The sequence below is a fragment of the Pleurodeles waltl genome, chromosome 1_1 (assembly GCF_031143425.1).
Source record: "Pleurodeles waltl isolate 20211129_DDA chromosome 1_1, aPleWal1.hap1.20221129, whole genome shotgun sequence".
NCBI lineage: Eukaryota > Metazoa > Chordata > Amphibia > Caudata > Salamandridae > Pleurodeles > Pleurodeles waltl.
In genome coordinates, this window is record NC_090436.1 from 655,946,316 (window position 1) to 655,963,336 (window position 17,021).

Here is a 17,021-nt window from a genome sequence, read left to right on the forward strand (position 1 = left end):
TGCGATGGCAGGCCTGAGCCATGGTCAGAGGGCTACTTAAGTGGGTGACAAATCAGTGCTGTCGACTAGTAGCATTCATGATACATGCCCTGAGCACATGTAGTGCACTTTCTTAGGGACTTATAAATAAATTAAATATGCCAATTAGAGGAGAGAGCACAAACACTTTAGTTCTGATTAGGAGTGTTAAAATGCAGAGTCCTGATACCAGCAAAAACAAGGTCAGAAAAGTGGAGGAGGCAGGCAAAAAGTTGAGGGGAAGACCACCCTAAGGCTGTCAGATCTAACACTGTGGATGGGCCACCTACATTTGATTAGTTCCCTACATCAAACATGGACAGCAAAGAGATAAGAACCACAGGACCCTGTATCAATCTTATAACTGATTCTCTAAGGATTAGTTTGCTTTAACTATAGTTATTTTTAAAAGGATTATAACACTACAGCAAATAGCATATGCAGTTGGGGAAATAGTTGGCTTGTATCACACTATAATTCGAAATAGGACAAATAAACATCATTAGCAAAGATACAAGCTCACTAAAATGGTGTGGTTAGGCTCAACAGATATTAAAGGACCTGTGGCAGAATTACAACTGTCACTATATGGCTTCAACAACATTCAGTAGTGCTGGAGCCACTAGAACCAATAGCAGAGGTGTTTCTATAAACATTGGAAAACATTGGAAGAACTCTGTCTGTAGAATGTGAGCACCATCACACACGTCACTATAAAACATTTATAACAGTTCTGTTTAAACTAATAAGACTATGCTTACACTGATATTATGGGAAGTAGAGTTAGATAAATGTGGACCTCGTTTAAATGTTGGCTGAAAATCTACTCCACCACAAAGGAGTACCCTTTCTCCCAACCTAAATGTCTGCATGCCTCATTTCAGAAAAAGCTCAACTTTAGTGTATAGACAGTGAGAACAACTCCACCTCCGCTGCCTACACACACCTCTGACGCATGATGGAGTAAGGGTCATCAGAGGTTTGATCAAGCTTTCTTCTGCCATATTTAGATTGGGCAGACACATGGCCGGTTTTCACTGCCCATCACTGCAATGAGAAGCATGGCAGTAAGGGGCAGTGAAACCTTTAAAATGAAACCTACACTATGGGAGAGTGCTCCAATGCCAAGTGGGATAATCTTTTATTATTTCCAAAAAGAAAATCCCACTTTGAGATTTGTTTTTGAAAATAAAAAAAAAATTGTAAATCGATGTACAATTTGATCATGTTGATGGAGATGTCCCTCAAATTTAGAATGCATTTCCAGGATCCTCAGTGAAGGTGGTTTCCAGAAATGCAAGAGATGTCTGCAGGGGCAGTAGACATCTCAAACTACAGCAGGTGGAGTACCCTCACCATGGAGCGAGTAAGCCACTCAACCACAGAGACGGAACTGTTCCTGCCTACATTTATATCAGCTCCTTTGTCTCAAATAGCTCAAAGGTGGGGCGTGGGTTGGCTCCGATCCAATATGGCTGCACCTCCGCAAGCTCCAGCGTAGTCACAGGTAAAAATCGTCTCTTTTTCCTGTCAGAAGGGGCAGATTTGTACTTGAATGTAAGAAAAAGTACTACGAAAGTTTCTATTACCTGCAGGTCGGTTTTCTTCTGTGACTATGCCCTACTATGAGGAGAATACTGTGGCCGCTATTTTGTATTCAAACAAATCTTCATTCTCTTCATCAATATTACCGCATTTGCTTTGCTATCCTTCATGTTTTCAACTAGGCTGTTTTTCATTGTCTGTTCCAATATTTCTGGCTCCATGACTTTTATATTTTAAAACATATATTTTTGCGCTGATTGGACTCAGTCTGAATTTCTTGCAATATCTTCTATATGTGAAAATATTATCTTTTCAGCCTTCCCACCAAATAATTTTAAATATATATGAACGTATTTTTATGGGAAGAACTAAGGGCCAGGCACGGTAGTCTGTTTCCGTAACAACTACCAAAGATTTTTCAGATAACCCTTTCTCAATTCTTGCAACAGTATAGATAGCACTATTTTATAGAATATGGCATCCTCCTCTCCCAATGGGAATCCAACACAAAATACTAAGTCAACTTCCAAACAAAATGTAGGCATGACTTCAGCAACTAAACCTGTTGAAAAGAATCCTCCATCACCAATTAAATCTCCTACTACTATTTCAAAGGAGCTACTGTTAGATGAAATTCATGCCTTAAGACCATTTATGGAAGAAACTAAAAACAAACTGCAGACTTTAACAGATCATTGGTCTGTTATGGTGAATAGAGTTACTCAAGTGGAACAACAAGTCAGAGATGTTGAAGATAAAGTTCAAAGTTTGCAATTGCTTAAATCTGAAGTACTTCATCTCAGGAGACATGATGAAGACCTAGAAAATCGAAGTAGAAGGAATAATCTACGTATTTATGGCTTAACAGAAGGAATGGAAGGTTCAGATCCTATTACAATTTTCCAATCTTTTCTTCCCAAGCTTTTAGACCTTCCTTATACATCTTTATTGAATATACAACAAGCCCACAGACTAGGTCATTCATCTTACCAATCATCTTTGTCACGAAAACCGAGAGGTGTTATTATATACTTTCTAGAATATGTTGAACTGCTTCAAATACTTTTGGCTGCTAAATCGAAAGGAAAGATTTCATGGTCGGGTTCACATTTGTTCTTTTCACAGGACTATGCTAAACCTACGGCTGACAGAAGAAAACAATTTTTGGACATGAGATCAGCCCTTTGTATTTTAAATGCAAGATTTTGACTTTTTCATCCATGCTCTTTTAAAGTACCATATAAAAATAAAACAACAGTATATGAAGATCCCAAGATTTTACAACGCTTCATCGACTCATGTAAAGGAGAAGACATGGACTTTTCAAACCAACCTGCTACTTGAATCTCATTCATACTTTTTCACTTGTAGATATTCTCCTTCGTTTTCATGTTTTATTATTCCTTATTATTAATGCAAGTTATATTTTATGTCCTTTTACTTATTTACCTTATTTCTCGTATTAATCTTTTGTCTCTTGGGGGCGTGGTTAAGATGGCAGCCGGAGCGGATTCTTAGTTTGAGCTCCGCTCGCGGCCCACCATGGATTCAGACACATCTCCATACCTGGGACCGCCTGGGCGGTCACCTCTGCAGCCGGAGCCCCCGGGGAGTCGCCGGCAACCACGGGTGGCGCTCCCGATGCGCAGTGAGACCGGTGGAAGGAGTGTTGAGCCCTCGTCGGGCTCGTGCGTCAGACGGGAGTGGAGCGGCCTTCCCCGTCGTAGGAGACCGCTGAGTCCGTCGAGGGGAGGAGAGCTGGGTCCCTGGACATTGTGCACCCAGAGAGGGAGGAGCGTGGCTGGGCAGCAACGGGGGCAGGTCCGGGCCCCTGAAGGACTCGTGGGGACAGGAGGCGGTCCTCGCATGTTTGCGCTACGAGGACTGCGAAAGTGAAGGCGGTCGGATCGCCCGACCGCTCAGAGAAGTTGCGGAGCGGCAGGGTGGCATAGTTAAAGGAATACCCTGCTGGTGCCTCCTCCCCAGTGTAATAAATTGCATGGAGCGACGGCAAGCAACAAATAAAATCGAGGCTGACACCGGGGAAAACCAGCAAAATCATTAAGACCAATCGCGGAGAGAAACAAGACAAACAAGGACACCCCCAAGTAAGTCAAATGGGACTTTTTCTTTGATGGCAAACGGGGGCTGAGATTTCTCCCCCCCTTCTTCTTCAAGCTATAACTCCCTGAACACAGCCCCACCAGAAGAGATCCGGGCTTCACCCCTGCCCCATCCCTGCACCTTAATCAAACACCAGCGAAAAGGAGTGGGGGACCCAACGACACCAGCTATTGAACCCCGGGTGGCACAGTGAGGCGAAGGGACGCTGAATAAACTGCTGATAGGACTAAGAGCTTATAACTCTAAAAGACGACAAGCATAACAGTCCCCCCGACCATTGCCGTCTAGTAATGCAGGACTAATCACCGCAAATCTTTCCAGGGGGGCAACAGCACCAGTGACTAGTACATGAGGACACCCAGCGGGGCGAGAAAGGAGAGGAGGACAGACACTGCAGGAACGAATAGGGACGAGAGCGCCTGAGGGGGGCCCTACGCCTTGACGTGCAGCCTGAGCAGACCACGACATACGACGGGACCCGGCCAGCTGACGCTCTACTCAGCGGATAACACGGATACACCGCAGGCAATCATGGTTAAACCAAAGGCACCGAGGGCACACACTAACACAGAATCTGGGACCCCTCCCTCCGAGGGGGAACCTTGACTGCAAGCCGGCGCTCTACACAGGATGTCCGAACCCTGGCCACTCACTCAGTGCAATTCGAGAAGGTGCTGCAGGTGATACTGGACACTAAGGCCTCATTGGAAGGGAAAATAGACTTGTGGTACTGGAAGTCAATCTTGTCCGTGCGGATCACCGAAAACTGATAGACAGAGTTACTATCACTGAATCGACGCTTGAAACGACCCAACCTGTAATATCTGAAATGAAAGCTTAAATCAGATGAATGGAAACTGAAATGACGCTACTACAATGCAGAGCTGAGAATGCTGAAGGCCGGTCACGCAGGAACAATTTAAGGTGCCTAGGTGTTCTGGAACGAGCGGAGCTTCCCAATGCTGAACCTTTCCTGGAGCAATGGCTAAAAGACACAGGGGGTCATTCTAAGTCTGGCGGGCGGCAGAGGCCGCCCGCCAGACTTCCCCCTCCAAAATACCGCTCCACGGTCGAAAGACCGCTGAGGGTATTTTGGGATTTGCCCTGGGCTGGCGGGCGACCGCCAAAAGGCCGCCCGCCAGCCCAGGGCAAATCATCCTTCCCACGAGGACGCCGGCTCAGAATACAAAGCAAAGCAAAGCAGACACTGAAATACAAAGTGGGGCCCCCAGGGGCCCCGCGGCACCCCATACCGCCATCCTGTTCCTGGCGGTAGACCCGCCAGGAACAGGATGGCGGTATGGGGTGTCAGAATCCCCATGGCGGCGGAGCGCGCTCTGCCGCCATGGAGGATTCACATGGGCAGCGGAAAACCGGCGGGAGACCGCCGGTTTTCCGCATCTGACCGTGGCCGAACCGCCGTGGTCAGAATGCCCTGCGGGGCACCGCCGGCCTGTCGGCGGTGCTCCCGCCGACCCTGGCCGCCGGGGTCAGAATGACCCCCACAGTGTTAACCCAGAACGTATCACTGATGCTGGTAGTGGAGCGAGCCCACCGGATCCCGGGCAGACCGCCCCGGCCGGATGCTCTGCCCCGACTGCTGATTGCAAGATTCCTAAACTAATGAGACAGAGATCAAGTGTTACAAGGCTTCTGGACTCAATGTCCTATCTGCTTGGAGAAGACAGAGGTAACAGCATATCCAGACTACACAGTGGAAGTTCAGCGTAGGCGTGCCACCTTCACTAAAGTGAAACAGGTGCTCTGAGACATAACATCACTTATTCCCTCTTATTCCCAGCCCGATTAGGAGTGATAGACGGAGACAGAACCCTCTTTTTCCCGTCGCCGGAGGATGCATGGACATGGCTGCACGCCAAGGGCCTAATGGACCCAGTGGAAGAGCCCAATGGAAATAGGGAATGGCTGGAACAACGTCCTCGACGGAAGAAAAAAATAAACACCGGGTTCAAAACACACCCATCAAAGCTACAGGCTGCGGACGCACAGGCACAAGCCCTAAAAGAGGCAAATAGGTTTGCGACAACGCAAGCACTGTCCAGAAATGAAAATGGGGACACAGATTCGAATTCTTCACGAGGCCATCTAAGCCCCCCCTCGTCACCACTTATATCCGGTCCCGCTCTGACACCACGCACGGCTGATGACATGAAACAAAACATGTAGACTTGGGAACACTGGAACTTTGAGCCCTCAGAGACGTAAATGAACATCATGAGACATAAACGGCTCTGACAAACAAGCGCCGTGATGGAAATCTAAGAACAATGATCCGGATGTGCTTCTCCCCCCTGGCTATGAGGGTGCCAGTCCAGGACCCTGAAAAGGAAACCGGATCAGATCTCACTCTAGGGGGCCGAGCGTGGCTGGGAGTCCGGGCGGCCGAGACTATCAGGGAAACATGATTATCCGTGTGGGCCACGAGCAATCGTCAACCCAGATTTTCACCGACCACGCCTCTGCGTCCATATGGGCTACCGAATGGACCTTGACTGGAGTAGCGTATTTGATGGCACCGGTTGTGCTACACAGTTTATTGCTGTTTTGGTTACTGTAAGTTTTGTTACACCCTTACACCTTTCTCTATATGCGCCATATATATTTCATGCTCGGGGGTGGCTGTGGGGGAGGCCTCGGGCTGGGGGTTTTGACTGACGGGGGATACTAAAGGCGCAAAGTAAATCTAATGCCATGGCTATATACAATATTTTAAATTGGAATGTGACAGGAATGGCTAACACCTCCAAATGCAGCAGAATATACAATTACCTTAAGCGCCATGCAATACACACAGCAATACTCCAAGAGACACACCTCACAGATGACGAACTGGGCAGTGTTGACAAGAAGTGGTCGGGAACAATATATGGCACTAAAACATCGGCATACGCAAGAGGGGTGTTGGTATGGATAGCCCCTGGGGTCCCCTATACAATCAAGCGCACACAAATAGACAAGGATGGCAGATTTGTCCACTTGATGGGAGAATTAGATGGGAAACAACTGACCATAACAGGAATATATGCACCCAATACTAAACAGGGAGATTTCTTACTGTCCACCTATGCAGCACTATCATGGGACGCGTCAATACCCAGCATTTGGTGGGGGACTTCAACTGCGTTCCAGACGTAATCATAGATAGATCCCACCCTCCGCTTGAGGGCGCCCATAGTAGAAGACTCTCCCAAGCGCTGCGAACTTGACTGATAGAGAGGAGATACATGATGTTTGGAGGAGCTTAGATCCCACAGACAGGGAATATTCCTTCTTCTCCCAGGTGCACCAACTTCACACCCAATAGATTTACTATTATGCACCAGCGAACTTACCCAACTCATGGACAAGGTATCATACCTGGCTAAAACTATATCAGACCACTGCCCACTGTAATGCGATGGGGCAGGATGGTGGCAAGCGTCCCTACCTGGCGATTGCAGCCTTCCCTGCTACGAGATCCCCCCTTCGGAGCCGAGTTTGCAGAGGGAATAGACTTATACTTCAAAATAAACACAAAGTCGGCATCATCGAGAGAAGTTGAGTGGGACGGACACAAGGTGGAAATACGGGGTTTATGTATGTCTGCGTCTGGCGGAGTTCGACGCACGCTGACTACGGAGCTACATAGGGTTGAGTGGAGGCTGCGGGAGGCAGAGAGGGGGATGGAGGGGAGCGGGGGAGACATGAGAGAGGTGACTGAACTAAAAGCACAATGGACCAAGACTGATGCGCGCTTGAGGAAATTTGACTACTGACACTCTGCGGCACGAATGCATGCTGAAAGGGACCGCTCCAGCAGATTATTGTCCTGGCTGGTGAAAGGAGACCAACAACACTCCACCATAAACGCCATTCGTTCAGATGCGGGAAACATAGTCAATACACAGCAGGAGATCAATGAGGCCTTTAGACATAACAATGCCACTCTGTACAAGGTGCCCCCCCCACCCGGGGAACAGATGAGGGAATTTCTCCAGACATCCCAACTAACTCGCTTGATGGAAACACAATTATTAGATTTGGAGAAACCAATAGCAATGGACGAGATCCAGCAAGCCCTGAAACAAATGGCCCACAATGAAGCCCCGGGTGGGGATGGTCTCTCGGCAGAGTATTATCAAATTTTCTCAACACAGACGGTAAAACCATATCTAGAAATGCTACAAGAGGCATATGAAAAAGGTCACCACCCAGAATCACAACGGGAAGCGATCATTGTGGTCCTCCACAAAAAAGGCTGTGACCCTCTAGATGTCCGGTCCTATCGACCCCTATCTCTGCTGAACTCTGACTGCAAATTGTTGGGGAAGGTGTTAGCAAATCGTCTCCTCCCACTGATGCCGATATTAATTCACCCAGATCAATCCGGTTTCATACCCGGCCGCAGCACCTATACTAATATCAGGTGCCTCCTAAGATTAATAGCTGAGACCCCGGAATTAGACCACTCACGAACAGTGGTTTCACTAGATGTAGAAAAAGCATTCGACACACTGGGCTGGCCATACTTGATGGAAGCCCTAAAATACATGGGTTTCGGAAACACATTTATACGATGGGTAGCAACGCTGTATGCAGACCCGAAAGCAAGACTGAAGACAGGTGGGATCATATCAGAGGGGTTCGCGATCGGCAGAGGCACCAGACAATGTTGCCGCCTATCACCACTCCTGTTTGCATTGGGAATTGAGACACTTGCGGCTCAGTTGCGATCTGAGGCTCCGCACTGGGGTATTCTTGATAGGAGTGAATACAAAATCATCTCCCTATATGCGAATGACGCACTAATATACTTACCCAACCAATCTGAATCCCTACCGGACCTACTACAATTATTAGATACATTTGGGGACATGTCAGGCCTACGAGTAAATTGGTCGAAATCATGTCTGTTCCTGATGCAACAGATTCCGAACCCCCAGAGAAAAACTTTTCCCGCACACAATTTACAGTGGTGTCACACCACCTTCAAACATTTGGGGATGCAAATATGCCACTGTAAACTGAACCTCAGAGAGGGGAACTTAGACCGGACGATCAGATCTATGAGGCTCGATGCCCTTCTGGTATTCACTTCCATTCCAACCCTTGGGGAGAGTAGCAATTGCTAAAATGATCATATTACCTCGGATCTTATATTATTTTTCGGCCTTGCCACTAAAGCTCCCCAAGAATCACTTTGCGGCTTTATTCAGCCTGTTGACGAACTTGATATGGAGCGGGGGACGCCACCGAGTGGCTCTAGCCAAGACCTATATGCCACTGCAAAAAGGTGGGGATGGGTGTACCACACTTTGAATTGTACTACGCAGTGGCACAAATACATTGGATCATGGACTGGATGCGCAATCCAAACGGGTTTGAGGGGCAAATGGTGTACACCCTGTTGGGACACTCAGATGTATTTAGGTGGCTCATTGGCCGAGAAAATCCACCGCCCCACAGTAATATTCTGATGGGAGTGGCGGAATGGATGTGGCGCAGATACGTGATGATGAAAGGACAGACAACACCGTACTCACCCAAGATCCCATTGCACGCCACCCCTGGAACAAACAAACTAAAAGGGCAGTTTAAATTATCTGCCTGGGTTGCTAAGGGTGTGCAAACCATTGGATAAATATTTGGGGAGGGACACTTATTACCATATGAGACACTGGCAAACACGTTCGATCTAGGCAGGGGCGAATTTCTCACACACGGGGCACTGCAACAGGTAGAGCGCAACACATGGGGGAATGGCAATAGTGTGCCACACACATCAACGGTGCTCTATGAATTATTGCTGGGCACGGGTGCGCAATCGTATATATCCTGGATATATAAGATATTACAGGATTACCCAGAGGAGGCACAAACACAGGCTAAAATCAGGTGGGAGACGGCCTTGCTCTCACCTTTATCCAAGCAAACTTGGAACACAGCGCTCGCAACTACACGAGAAGTATCGTGAAATGCCCGTTTCCGATATACTCATTTCAATTACCTACACCAGACATACCTTACCCCAGCTAGGCTAATGCGCATGTTCCCACAATCAACCCCAGACTGCCCGAGATGCGGGTCCCCGGAAGCTGAATTCTACATATGACATGGAGTTTCCCACCGGTACTCCGCATATGGCAGGATGTAACGGCGCAGACAGCTATCTGGTTGGGATTACCCGTACTCCCACCTCCGGAATCCTGCCTATTGGGGGTGCGCCCACGTCAAAGAAAGCACAGACAGAAACATCGATCCACCGACCTTGCGTTTGTTTTACTCAAACACTTAATAGCGATACAATGGAAATCACCCAGCGCACCAGATATACACCGATGGACATCAGAGATGTTGCATTGGGTCAGGGAAGAGGTACAGGTAATACACACAATGCGCGACAGCGGGATGGAAATCAAGGGGGCGGACATATGGGATTCCCTCATAGAACAACTGGAACAAAAAGATGACATCCGGCCTCCCTGAGCTAATACTATTTCATTAGCATGCATGTCTACAATCCACCTCCCTCTTATTTCTGGGGTCTCCTCGCGATGTGCAGCCCGCTCCCTCCTCCCCTGTCTCTCTCTCTCCCCCCCTCCTCCCCTGTGTCTTGCCCCTCCTCCTCCTTCCCGGACCCTTCCTTCTTGACACTTCCTCCCCACACTGTTGGACACCTGTTGGGCCCACCGACATACAATTATTCTTCCAAATGGCGTTTCATTGTTAATCTTTTTTCTTTTCTCTTCTTTTCTATTATTTTTTAATGTTAATCGAGAGATCTGTTAATGTATCAAGTAGACAGAAGAGATGTCCTAGATGTAAGATGACTCGACACAATAATTTGATGTTATGATTAACGCATTGTAAAGAACTTGACAAAATCAATAAACAGATTTAAAAAAAAAAAAAAATCTTTTGTCTCTTTTATCAGGTATTGGTTGTTGATGATATTATGATTACGTCATTGTCTTTGTACTTTGTTCGATTTTTCTCCTGTTGACCTCGTCGAAGTTCCAGTTGCGCCTTCTGTGGTATTCCTTTTGTGGTATCACCATTCTCAGTTCCTTATGTGTTATATAGGTATGTTCTTTTTGTTTGTTTATATATTATGGTGGTCATTCTAACCCTGGCGGTAAAAACCGCCAGGGCGAATGACCACGGGAGCACCGCCAACAGCCTGGCGGTGCCCCTTAGGGCATTCTGACCGCGGCGCTTTGGCCGCGGTCAGTGCAGGAAAACCGGCGGTCTCCCGCCGGTTTTCCGCTGCCCGTCAGAATCCTCCAAGGCGGCGCAGCATGCTGCGCCGCCTTGGGGATTCTGACACCCCCTACCGCCATCCTGTTCCTGGCGGTTCGCCCGCCAGGAACAGGATGGCGGTAGGGGGTGTTGAGGGGCCCCCGTAAGAGGGCCCCGCTTGTATTTCACTGTCTGCATAGCAGACAGTGAAATACGCGACGGGTGCAGTAGCACCCGTCGCACCTTCCCACTCCGCCGGCTCGATTACGAGCCGGCTTCATGGTGGGAAGGTCGTTTTCCCCTGGGCTGGCGGACGGCCTTTTGAAGGCCGCCCGCCAGCCCAGGGGAAAACTCAAAATACCCGCTGCGGTCTTCCGACCGCGGTACGGTATTTTGGCGGCTCCCGCCGGGCGCGCGGTGACCGCGCCCGGCGGGAGTCAGAATGACCCCCTATGTCTTTTATTTTCTTGACATTACAACTCTTCTTTTCCTTCTTTTTCTTTCTCATTTTTTATAACTATATCTCTATATTTTGTAATTGTTTTCTGTTTGTTTTTACTGATGTTGTTTTCCTTAATCTTTCAATATTTTTTCAACTCTTATATATTACTAACTATTTTCATATCATATTTAACTGTTACTTTGGTGCTACCTTGTCTCAATAGTCAATTTATGTGCCTCTATGTTTACAAGTTCTTTCCTTCTACTCTAAGGGTTCTTTCCTAGATACTACTATATTTGCTTATGTGTCTATCTCTTATACGTATACTATTACTTTTGTAGCTTTTCTTAATTTTGACAATTAATTTCTTATGTCTCTTTGAATAACTACTTGGAATGCTAAAGGGTTAGGTTCACCTATTAAGAGGCAAAGAGTTCTCACACATCTGGCCAGATTGAACACAGACTTAGTAAACTCAAATGTAATTGGGTAGGTTATGCCTTTACATCTCCTGGCATGGGTAACCATAATGGTGCTGTTGTTTTATGTAAAAAAAAAAGTACATGTTAAATTAATATTACAAGAGAACGACACAGAAGGCCATTGGCTAAAACTTATGATCAATAACACACCAATAACAATTTTGAATGTATATGCACCTACTCACTTGGATAAAACGTTTTGGCCTAATATTGCCAATTAGTTGATGTCTATTGCAGATGATTACTTAATTTTTGGAGGTGATTGTAATCTTGATTTTGATCCTTTTTTAGATCATTCTTCTAAAACTAATTTTATTCCCACATCCATGCATAAACAGTTTACTTCAGCTATTGCACAGAAAACCCTTATTGATTCATGGAGATCAAGTAATCCCATGTTACGAGAATACAATTTTGTTTCTCCAGTACACTTTTCCCAATTCAGGATTGATTATTTATATACATCTAAGTCATTATCTCAATGTTGGACCTGGCCCTTTTACAGGGTCATTCCCCAAACTTTTTGCCCTTTTCCTCCTAATTTTTCTGACCCTTGTTAGCTGACGTTATGACTCTGAGCACTTTTTCACTGCTAAAAAGTGCTAAAGTGCATGTGCTCTCCTTTGTAAATTTGGTATGATTGGCTTATACCCAATTGGCATATTTAATTAACCTATAAGTCCCTCGTAAAGTGGTATCCCTATACCGAGGGCCTGTAAATTAAATGCTACTAGTGGGCCTGCAGCACTGCTTGTGCCACCCACTGACGTAGCCTTTTAAACCTGTTTCAGGCCTGCTAGCGCAAGGCCTGTGTACGCAGTTTTCTGCCACAACGACCTGGCATCTAAATTTACTTGCCAGGCCCAGAACTTCCCTTTTACTACATGTAAGTCACCAATAAGGAATGCCTAGCTAGCCCTATGGGCAGGGTGCCATGTATGTACACGGCAGGACATGTGCCTAGTAATGTGGCCTGTCCTAGTAGTGACAAACAGCCTATTTGGTTTCTCACTGCTGTGAGTGCTGCCTTCTCAGAGGATTGCATTGGAAATGCCCTGCCTTATGTGTAAGGGGTATTGGGGGTCATTACAACATTGGCATTAAAAGCCGCTTACCGCCGTGCAGACGACCGCCAACACACCGTCGTGGGCTGCGGAAATCCGCCACAGCTATTATGACACACATCCCGAAATACGACAAAATTCAGACACCCACACAAGTCCACCACACCAAAGCTCAGTGATAAACTGGCGAAAACAAAACCTCCACCATCATGCCAACAGAAATAAGCCCATGCTATCACGACCCATGAATCCACGCGGCGGTCTTCCAACCGCGGTATTCCATTGGCGGTACACACCGCCGCCCTCAAAATACACACACATTTACAAAACACAGCCACATTGGACAATTCGAAATACACACACCTGATACACATACACACACCACTCCCACACACTCAATACTATATAAAACACACACCCACATCACCCACAAACCCCTACGACCAAAAATATCAGAATGAAGCACAGAGAGAGACACCACCATCCACAAACTAGCAGCCACAGGCACTCAACACCATCACCCACACTACTTCCACGCACAAAACACCACACACCACTACATATCACCACACTTATCACCACATACACCACCCCACACGTCACCTACACCACCCCATGGCACGGCAAAGACACCCCAGGTTCTCGGAGGAGGAGCTCAGGGTCATGGTGGAGGAAATCGTACGGGTAGAGCCACAGCTATTTGGAGCACAGGTGCAGCACACCTCCGTAGCTAGGAAGATGGAGCTATGGCGAAGAATAGTCGACCGGGTCAACGCAGTGGGAGAGCACCCAAGAAATCGGGGCGACATCAGGAAGAGGTGAAACGCCCTACGGGGGAAGGTGCGTTCCGTTGTCTCCAGACAAAACATCGCGGTACAGCGGACTGGCGGCGGACCCCCACCTCCTCCCCCACAACTAACAACATGGGAGGAGCAGGTCTTGACTATTATGCATCTTGAGGGCCTCGCAGGAGTCGGTGGAGGAATGGACTCTGGTTAGTCAAATCTTAACTATCATATCCCCCACCCTACCTGCATGCTATCACAGACCCCCACCCTCACCCCCTCCCCTATCACTCCAACTCCTCACATATGTACTACTAGCACTAACCACCCATCCCAACACCAAGCCCTGCATGACACAACAAAGCATGGACACCCATCACTAAAGCATGCCCACTGCACATACCCCTAACACCCCCCTCAACCATCATCACACAAGCCCCCACACAGGAGTGCAAGCACTGGGGTACACGGTCACCCACCCATTGCACACCATGACAACCACAGATGCAATAATCATGCTTTTACACCCCTGCAGGACCACTACCCAACGTCACCAGACAGGAGGGTCCAGACATCTCCACCCCACCCACAGAAGAGGCCCACAGTGATGACAGCAGCTCTGTCCAACTGGATCTAGATGACCAGCCCGGACCATCGTGGGCCTCGGGACAGTCGGTTCCCCACACCCAGTCACAGGCCACCACAGACCTTCCACCCTCTGGTAACACCAGCACAGCACCCACCCAGCGGGCCCATACCTCCGTCCCCAGGACACGTCAATCAGCTGTGTGTCCACCACTACAGGAACCCAGGTTAACCCACCACCCCAACAACAACAGGGACCTGGGGCAGTGGTAGTGGGCACACGGTCCAGGGGACGGAGGCCCAGGAACATAGGGGAACTGGGAGGGCTGCTGTGCGACAGGGGGCGGACAGGCCTAGGGAACTCACTCTCCACGAGGCCCTCTCCTCCATCATGGGAGCATACCACCACTCCCAGGAGACGATGGCAACGGTCCTGGCCAAGTTTCAGGAGACCCAGCGGCTGCAGGAGGAACAGTATTTGGGCTTCAGGGAGGAACTCAGAACAATCAGCACCGCCCTGGGCACCATCGTAGGGGTGCTGAAGGGGATACTTAACACCAGGAGGGACACTGTGGCACTCCAAGGGGCCCCTGACACTAGCATGGACGAAGAACTGCCCACCACCTCCGCCGACGCTAGTGGACAGGACGCCCTGCCACAGGACCACCACACCAGCACCCCACCCCCTGCAGATGGAGAACCACCCGCAAACGGTCCCTCAGATCCAGGAACAAGACAGAGCACGATGCCAATACCCCTGCCAAGAAATGAGACCACCATGATTGTCATCGTACTGTCCCACTTTGTAACCCTGTCCATATTGGAACTGCCCCTGCTCCACTTCCTATGCCCATATGGGCAATGCACCTGTGAGACTAATAGACTGGGCTCTGCCATGGACATTCCTCCACCATCACCCCTCACCATTTTACAACCGCCCTCCAATATTTAGCACTGCAATAAACACCCTTGAAGCACAAAACAATCTGGAGTCAGTCTGTGATTTCGAAAATGTGTATTAGCAATGACAGTGACCTGGTGCCTCTGGAGTTGAACCATCACATAAGGGATGCTGCTATTCCACAGGATGTAGGCGTCATGCACAGAGCCAGGGAACATAGCATTTACCTGGGAGATGTACTGGTCTGCCAAACATACCATCTGTACATTCATGGAATGATATCTCTTCCGGTTCCTGTAGGCCTGTTCACTCCTGTGTGGGGGGGGGAACCAGAGCTACATGGGTCCCATCAATGGCACCTATGATGTTGGGGATATGTCCAAGGGCATAGAAGTCACCTTTAACTGTAGGCAAATCCTCCACCTGAGGGAAAACGATGTAGCTCCGCATGTGTTTCAGAAGGGCAGACAACACTCTGGACAACACGTTGGAAAACATAGGCTGGGACATCCCTGATGCCATTGCCACTGTTGTTTGAAATGACCCACATGCAAGGAAATGGAGCACTGATAGCACCTGCACTTGAGGGGGGATCCCTGTGGGATGGCGGATTGCTGACATCAGGTCTGCCTCCAACTGGGTACACAGTTCCTGGATTGTGGCACGGTCAAACCTGTAGGTGATGATCAAATGTCACTCCTCCATTGTCAACAGGTCCACCAGCGGTCGGTACACCGGAGGATTCCGCCATCTCCTCACATGTCCCAGCGGACGGTGCCTAGGAAGGACAACAGCGAGCACAGAGTCAAACAACTCAGAGATATGAACCCACAGTCTACATAGAACACCATTCATACACAGAATCAGGCCTGTATTTGTGTTGTGTGACAAGGCCTAGGTCTGTGTGACGCAGTTGTGAATCAGGCCATTTGGGTCCCTGAAATGGCAGCTGCCTGACCTCTAAACTGGGACAATGGGATGTGAGGTAACTGCGCTGGCGTTGTACACGTCGCGGTAGGCGGTCGGAGACCGCGGCGCAATGCTGCATTGGTTAACATTGGACCCTATGGGTCCCAGGAGCCAATGACGATGTACGCCGGCGGTGATGGTATGCACCGCCGCAGACGTGACCACCATTTTCTAGCTGTTCAATCACTCGATACCTGATCTTCGACAGGAGAGGACCTACACTGCAAGTGCTGCTGTGACCTCGGTCTGGAAGAGACAATGGCACGTGCGTCTGGGGAAAGGGACCCTGTCTTCACTGCAGAGGAGTTGGAGAAGCTCGTGGACGGGGTTCTCCCCCAGTACACGCTACTCTACGGTCCTCCAGACCAACAGGTAAGTACACAGGGAGCACGTTGTATGGGCTATGCCTGTGGGGAGAGGGCTGGTTGTAAGAAGGAAGGGGGCACAGTTCTGCGTGCATTAAGGACTGTGAATGCATGCGCCACATGGCAAGGCTAGGGATGTGGGCCACTCACTTCGACGGTGCAGGCCGACTGGCTATGGTAATGACTTCTCTTCTTCCCCTGTACATTTCATGTAGGTCAGCGCCCACCAGAAGAAGGATATTTGGCGTGCCATCGCCAAGGACGTCCGGACCCTGGGGGTCCACCACAGACAGAGCACCCACTGCCGGAAAAGATGGGAGGACATTCGCCGCTGGAGCAAGAAGACGGAGGAGGCTCAGCTGGGGATGGCCTCCCAACGTGGGAGGGGTGCCCGTCGAACCATGACCCCCCTGATGTTCCGGAACCTGGCGGGGGCCTACCCTGAGTTGGATGGGCACTTGAGAGCATCACAGCAGACACAAGAGGGTGAGTACAACATCAT